This window comes from Nothoprocta perdicaria, unplaced genomic scaffold (genome assembly GCF_003342845.1).
Source record: "Nothoprocta perdicaria isolate Ctin4 unplaced genomic scaffold, notPer1 scaffold_431, whole genome shotgun sequence".
In the NCBI taxonomy this organism is placed as follows: domain Eukaryota; kingdom Metazoa; phylum Chordata; class Aves; order Tinamiformes; family Tinamidae; genus Nothoprocta; species Nothoprocta perdicaria.
Genome location: NW_020455679.1, coordinates 51,637 through 59,931, shown reverse-complemented (window position 1 = coordinate 59,931; position 8,295 = coordinate 51,637).

Genomic DNA, 8,295 nt, shown 5'->3' with positions numbered 1-8,295 from the left:
CGCGCTGGCTGCGGCGATGGCGGCGCCCGGCGGGGGGGCGGTGGAAGGGCTTCCCCCCCCAACGCCGCCTCTAGGAGGAGTCACGGCGAGCGGCGCCGCCGTTCGACCAACGCCGCCGTTCCCCGCCGTTGGGGCCCGCACAAACGGCGTTCCGTTTGCTTCGGCGCCGCCCCAGGAAGGGGCTTTTTGTGCCGGCGGGGCGGCGTTTCCTCGCAAAATGACTGAAAATTAAATATCCCTTCGGGCTCTGCTGGTCGCCTCCCAGGGATATGGGCTGCGGGAATGCAGCGTTTCCTAACCCTGGATTTCCGTGGGCCGCCGTTGAAGTCAAATAAAGGCGCCTTTTCTGCTATAGCTGCCTCATTCTGTTGCCTTGGTCCTTCAGGGCCTCTCCTGCTGGGAATTTGGGATGTTATAAACCCCGTGGCAGCCCAGGCTTTCCTCCCRCCTCGGCCATTTGTCTTCCCAAACCCTCCAGGAACTCCAGGCGTTCGCGCCGGGAGCCGGATTTAGACGGAGCCGGCCGCGGATTAACTGGGTGGATTTACAGACCGACGTGTAACGGGATAGCGGGCGTGCGTTTCCTGCTGAAAACAAGGCCCCCCCCCAACGCCGAATTATCCCTGGATTTGGGGGACCGGAGCGGGGCAGTCTCTAAATTCCCCAAAAGGAAAGAAAACTTAAAGCCCCCTTAGAAAAGGAGGGAGAAAAATTGGCATTTTCCCATCTCAAGACACAAATGAAAGCRCCCAGCGAGACCAGCTATCGTGCGTGTGGGCTCTGTAAATAAAAGCGGTTCTAGACAAAATAAGCGTCACGTTTTTGACAACGTTCCCGTTTTCTTACAGATTAACATCAACTGGCTGCTGTGCGATAACCGCACGGACGCRTAGGAGGTCTTTAAAGATAAAACCACATCTATGCCTTCTCCGGGAGACAAATTGCCAGCTCTGTTTGCAAATAATATTTTCCTATTTAAGAATAACACCCTGGTTTCCTTCGGGCACGTTGCTCCACCGCTATAAGGCAAAAAAAATGACTAAAAAGGCCAAGTTTTGGGGCAAGGAGGAAGGCAGAGGTCTTGCCCCCAGAGGATTTTTTAATTGTCATTTAAATTTAATTCTCATTYAAATGTAGCTGTTGGTGGCGGGGTGGCTTGTGTAAGCATCCAGCATTCTTCCAAGAGGGGAGATTTACAAGTTTGGGGGAAAAGCGCCAGTTCCCCGGAGGTTGTGCGGGGACCATCTGCCCGCTGCCTTCCCCAGCGCAAACACAATCTGCCGCGTTGTGGAAATCAGCAGCGTTTCCATTGACGGGGAACTCATGGAGCGCCGGAGCCGGGGAAGGAAGCGGCCTGCGGATGGCACTCTCCCGTTCGGACAGGAGCTGCTCCCGTTGCGGACACGGCGATGAATATTCCATCGCTCCGGCCTCGCCGGTGCTGGGGCTGGCAGGCAGCCGGGGTTGGCTCTGTCAAACACGCCGAGAGCTTCAGCTCGGGACACGGATGATCCCGGAATTTTGTCAGATCAGCCCAAGTGTTGTCGTGTCAGAGGTGGCAACTGAGTTGGGAGGGATTTTGCTTCCCCTTGAGGCATTTTTAACCTCTCCTTCCATTCCCCACAGCGGTTACTGTCTTGCTACGCTGGTATCTTGTGCTAAACGAGCTTTAAACGAGCTTATTTTTTTCATTAAAGTTGCACCTAACTCTTTGGAGAGCGCTGTTACATTAGTATTTCCTCAAATCATCAAGATCATCATTAGGGAGAAAGGAAGAGGGAGCAAAGTGGCAAATAACACATTYATTTTCCAACACCTCCTTGTGGCCTTTGGGGGGCTCTGGGGTATTTTCATTTGGGAATTAGCGGGACTTCATCTCATAGCAAGTGCAGAGAGGTAGCACCTTGTCCCTGCATTGTCTATTTTCCCCTTTTCCTCCTTTATCTATTATTATTATTACTATTTCCTTCCTTTATCTATTTTTCCTCAATATTCACAAACAKTGTCATGCTGGATGGGACCCCTAAGCTCAGATTTTTATTATTTTTTCCCCCCTAGCAGAGGAAAAAAATGCAGAATTTTACTACACTCACAAGGCACCATCCTATGCATCCCACGCCGTCCTTTAATAATTAAAATAATAATAATAAAAAGCAAAACGAACCTCGGAGCCTTAAGGCATCCTGGCAGGGATCCTTCAAGTTCACGGAGCTGCCCTCGGCTGCCAAGGATGCCCGGGTGGAGATGCCCAATTTCCTGATCTCCGGTTACCCGTCTGAGCTCCCGTTGCTTCCTTATCCCTAGGAGAGGCACGGAGCAGGACCGTGTCCTCTAGCCAGCTGCCTGTTTTCCTAGAGGTTGCAATAAAAGCGGGTTGGAGCCTCCTGTCCCGCTGCCAAACGGGCTGCCGGTTGCCAAAGGAGTCGCACGGTTATCAGGGATAACTGGCAGGCAGCAGATGGAGCGCGTTCCTTCGCACATGCATCTAAAACTGCCTAAAAATCATCCAAAATTCACCTCAAATCATCTCAAAATCGCCTAAAAATCATTTAAATTTGCCTAAAAATCATCCGCAGGAATAGGTAGAGCACACAAAATAAAACGGGAATCCCGCCCAAGGCATTGACACCAAGGAGTAAAGGTCCAACACAAGGCGCAGGGAATGCAGCAGGCTCCTCTCGGGGGACAACGCAACAACACCTTGAATAAGGCACCAATAACCTTAAAGAAGGCTTAAATAACCTTAAATAAGGCATCAATAACCTTAAATAAGGCTTAAATAACCTTAAAAAACCTTAAATAAGGTGCCATCTGTTTGGTTGTGACAACCACCTGTCCCAGGACCTCTTGCACATCCTGCTGCTTGCTTTTCCAAAAAGCTGCTCCCAAAACCTGCCGCCAAAACCCTCCCCCTGGAATTGCTCATAGGTTTTTTCCCTCTCATGTTGACGTAGGGAATATGCCATTTAAAACAGAAGGGCAGGGGTCTTGCCTAGCGCTTTTCCTCCAAGCAAAATAAGAAGGAAAGAGCAGCTTAGAAGGAGAAAAAGTGCTATTTTCTCCATCACCCAACTCAGGGATACTTGGTGATTAAATATATGTGATTTCTRGTTTATTTTTTTCAATATTAGGCAAGATTTAAAGGCACTACAATAGAGTAGGAACAGACTTTTCCAGACTGAGCTTTGCTTCCTATTGAGCGAGTTCCAATGGGAACCAGGTTGCAAATTCGGGGCGGGCTACATTGGAATTAATGATTTAGCCTGTGGACACATGGAATAAGCAACTCAGTTGTTRAAACAGGCTAATTTTCATTCATATGGGTGGGAACCATTTACTGGAATCCCTTTGCTCGCATGTGTTAAATGTTTCATCCTTTTGGTGTCTTTCTCCTCTTTAACACACTGAGAAACAATTTGCTTGGAAAACTTCATAGCAGAGAAACACATTTCTTAAGGAAAACAACAACGGCATGAAAATCAAATCCTGGTCAAATCAGTAACTCCTTAGTTATCATTATTTATTATTCAGTGCCTAATCCAACAGTACTTCTACTTTTCTAAAACATATTAAAAATGCTTTACCTGGAATTCAGGATTTCCAGATTAAAACACAGTCCAGTGTTCTCATATAATCAGTTCAGAAAACCAAGAAAATGCTCATTTTGGCAGGAAAAAAAAAGCTGTTTGTGAGATGRGAAAGATTATGAAGAAGAATAATTTTTTGTTCTCTCCGTGCCAGCATTTTTCTTTCTGCAGAATTTCCTCGGAGGCCAAAAAATTCCGAGKAGTGGAACGAAGTCAAAAGAAGCCAAAATATTGTCCAAGAATCAGCACAATAATAATAATATTTACGGCTAAAAGAAAAGAGTATATTAGAGCATTTACATTAGCCAAGGCCAGATAGCATCAAAATATTTAACAAACAGACTGAAAAGTTCGATGTAACAAATGCAAACTTCGTATACAGATTTGTATACGGATTTAAATGCATCAATCAATATTTATACAAGCTGGGGAGAAACAATGCCCCATCCACGGTCACCCACAGCTCCACGCTTTCGCACAGGAATATGAAATATGGGACATTCGGGGCCACCAAAGAAGAAGAAAACACTGAAAACTCTCTTGTAAGGTTCTTGTTTGCTGTTGTGGATATAGCCTCCGTCATAGGGATGCCCAATATCCCTTTTTTTTGGGGGGGAAGAGGCTGGAGGAGGAGACACAACCTCCTGCCTTAACATTCCCAATGTTGAAATCCAAAGTGGAGAGGGACAAGAAGGCAGAGGCGGCGATTTTTTGGCGGAAAGAATGAGGTGAAACACAGGGAGAAGAGCAACTGTTTGCTGGAGAGCAACGTCTTGAAGCGTTGCTGTGGGAAAACTATGGAATTATCACGGCAGGGAATCCCGCATCCCCAGCTGGGGCCAAACTGTGCAACAAAAAGCGTGAAGCCAAGATCCACCCCACCAATGTTGGTGGATCCACAATGTGTCCCCTCGTACCTACAACCAAGGGGTCTCACCTTCTAAAATCTTCATGTAACAGTTAAAAAAGTAATATTTTTCAGCAAAAAACACATTTTTTTTCTTAAAAAAACACCCTATTTTAACCGATTCCAAGCCGGTTTAGCAAAGAAATGACTTTATGTAAGAAGCAAACAAAATGATCACCAAACTACAGAGCTAACCTGGTCGTGCTGTGTAGCAGCTTAGACACTAGCAGCTTCACAATCAACCCCAAAAGCTCTCAGCAAACACAAATTAGCAAAAAAAAAATCAGCAAAATGTTTTGCCCTGATGCTTTCAGCAGATCCGAGGGCTTGACCGCGATGCGGTGCAAGCGGGAAGGACAGCACAGCAGCAAACATGGAAAAATTAATGCACGAGGAAACAAAAAACAATAGGATTTTCTGAAAATACAGAAAAAAAGAAGCCGTTTTGCCCGAGACAAAAACGTAACGTGGTGTCGAAGCGAACGCAGTGACTCTTGCCAGACTCATCACTTATTGAGCGGCCCCCTGGTTTTGGAGGGGACCGTTTGCAATCCTCTGGTCCCCAATATAGCCCTTTTTCAGTTTTGGAGAGACCGCCTTGTCTGGGAGAGGTCACTGGTGCCTGGTCCCCAAGGGTGGCCTGGGTGGGTAGATTTATAAATATATATATACACTTATATAAAAAAATGGTTTGCCCATGGAAAGCACCGGCTTAGTGTTGAAAGAGGGAGAGAAATCAAGAGGAATGTCCTGAGGACATTATGGGTGAGGGGCTTTTTTAACCCTTATTCCAAAAGCCCAGGAGAAAAAAATACATATATATATGTATCTTCCTAAATGAAAACACAAGAAAACAGAAAATGGCAAACAAATTGCCTCCCAAAATATTGTCAATAACAAGAAAAGTTTAAGTAACGTTATCAAACTATATAGATAATTTGTTAGAAAAAAAAAGGAAGAAAAAATAGCACTCCTACCGCCTGCAGTTCTGGTCAGGTTCTCCCCTCATCCCCCCACAAAAAAAAGAGTAAAAATGAACATAAAAATTACAAGTAAAACAAATTAACCCTTTCATCAGCCTGGTTCTTAACTGACACGATTTCTTCCCCTGCTCCTGTGTTTATTCAGTAAAGCCTTTAGATTTGTGCTGCATTAACTTGTCTCCTGCTCCTTTTGCTCCTTAAATGGGGAGTTTTCTGAGGCAGTGAAGAGATGGGTGCTGGATCTAGGGCTCCTTACGATAAGGTCAGGAGCCCTCTTGCCGAACTGAAAATAAAAAGGGAATTTGAACGAAGACTATTGCATTTCTGGGGTATTTGAATAAAGATTTTTGCGTTTCTGAGGCTTGTTTGGATTTAAGAGATTCAAGTGAACTCTTTCTCTCCGAGCCTTAACATGTGATTTAGAGCATATGATTTAGATAATGATTTAATATTATCATAATAAACGTAATTTTAATCAAAATCTAGATAATACCCCACTCATGAACTGCAATAAGAAGGACCCTGCCTCACCGAAGTGCTTTAACACGCAGCTAGGCACATTAAGGCCAATGGGAATCATATACCTAAGGTTAAATACATCCTTTCAGTGCATATGTTAAAAACACGTAGCAGGGGGAATTTAGACACTTGCGATCCTTATTTTCCACCAGGAGCTATGTCTCTTAAAAGGTGCCCACGAAAATAAAGGTCCTTAACGGGTCAGCAAAATAGTCCTGGAAGGCTCCAGGCAAGATACCTACAGCTTGTGTGATGGAGACCCAAGCAGACTACAGGAAGCTCCAAAGAATTGCTCAATAAAACCACTTTTCTTCCATACTCCTCCTTGTTTTCTCTCAAGAGAGAGAAATTATGACTTGAAAATTCAGTATACATTTCCCTTTTTTTGGGAAAAAACCAACAATCATTCAGTTATAACTTCCCAGGAGAAGAAAAAGTTAGTGATGAAAGGTTTAAAGATGGAATCATCAAAGGTACAGGTGGAAGTTTGCCATCCGGCAACCACAAACGGTAGTAAAAACAGAAGATTTTGTCGTGTCCTCGCAGAGCAGCACACAGGGCCGCCCTGACTTTCCACAGGCAATTGCTCGGGAAGAACTTCTTCCTCGGATCCAGGAATTTCTTCCTGGGATGCTCCAAGAAGCACCGCCTGCGGCCTGCGCTCGCGCGTGGAAAACGCGTCACCTCCGTCTCCTCACGCGTCCCGCGGCGACGAAACGAGGCTCCAACGGCCCAAGAGAAGGGAACACGCGGCGCCCTTCCCGAGCGGGGCCTCGGGGAGAAGGCCGGGAGCAAAGCGGACGCGCCGGCATCGAGCGCCGGGCCGCGCGGACAAGGGCTGGTGCTCGCAGCGGGGAGCTCCGGAGGCCTCTCCGGCGGGTCTTGGCCAAGGGGCTTCTCCTCCTTGCGGCCGGCTCCGGTGTCCCTCGTGCTCAGCTCACTTCTTGGCTATCAGCCAGGGCGTTTGACCCTTGGAAGGGGGCAAACAAACGCGTGAAGGCAGCGACGCTGAGTGCCGCGCGAGGCAGGGACGGGCCAAGCCAAGTTGCCGCGCTGCAGGGCGCCGCGTGCCCTGCTGCGACCACGGGGACCCTCCTTGAGACACAAGGCCTCTTAAATCCACCTTCATCTTCCATGGGTTTTGCCATGAGCAGCCTCAGGTTCCTTACCTCTCTCGGGGCCTATCCCACCGGAGATGCTCACAAGTCAACACTCACCCAACCCAACCCAAAGCCTCTAGAGAGGCACCTCATCCTCTAGAGAGGTTATCTGCCTACAGGTAGATAACCTACAGGTATAAGTAGATACCTCTAGATCACCTGTAGATCACCTACAGGTAGATAACCCACAGGTATCTGTAGATACCCATAGGTCACCTGTAGATCACCTACAGGTAGATAACCTACAGGTATCGGTAGATACCTCTAGATCACCTGTAGATCACCTACAGGTAGATAACCCACGGGTATCTACAGATACCTCTAGATCACCTGTAGATCACCTGCAGGTAGATAACCCACAGGTATCTGTAGATACCTCTAGATCACCCGTAGATCACCTGCAGGTAGATAACCCACAGGTATCAGTAGATACCTCTAGTTCACCTGTAGGTCACCTGTAGATCACCTACAGGTGCTGAGCACCCTCCAGCCCCACTTAATACCCAAGGCTGGGCTCGCAGTGGAGTTCAGGTGCCACCATGGCAGATTGTGCACCTGATCCCGGGAGAAATGAGGGGAAATCATCTACCGTGGTGCACTAGAGGACCCGGACTAAGAGCTGCATGCTGGCAATTGCATTTCAAGGTCCCCTGTGCCTCAGAGAAACCCTGCTCTTGCACAAATGCGTCGGCCAAAAAACAGCCCCAAAATAATAAACAGATGCAGAAGGGCTTTGTTTGCATTCGGGTGAAGGCAAGTCCAAGCAAAGGCAATTCCATGCAGTACAGTCACACACAGCAGCTACAAAACAAAGCCAAAGTAACCAGAGACRGCGCAGCTTCCTTCTACAGATCCACCCGGGTTTGAGGACGAAAAAAATAGGCAGGATTTTCAGATGGGAGCAGAGCATCCAACCAACCTGTCTTGCATGCAGTGTGCCACCAGGCCAGAGCAGAAATTCCCTGCCCTTAATACCCTCCCAAAACAATTCTGTCACTAAGATATCTACTTTTTTTTTGTTATTTTTATTTTTTTAATGACTCTTTTGTGTTTCACAGGCCCGTTAATTAAAACACAAGGACTGTGGTATTCATGCTTAAATCAGGGCCATTCCTACTTGCTAGGCTTCACAGCTGCAA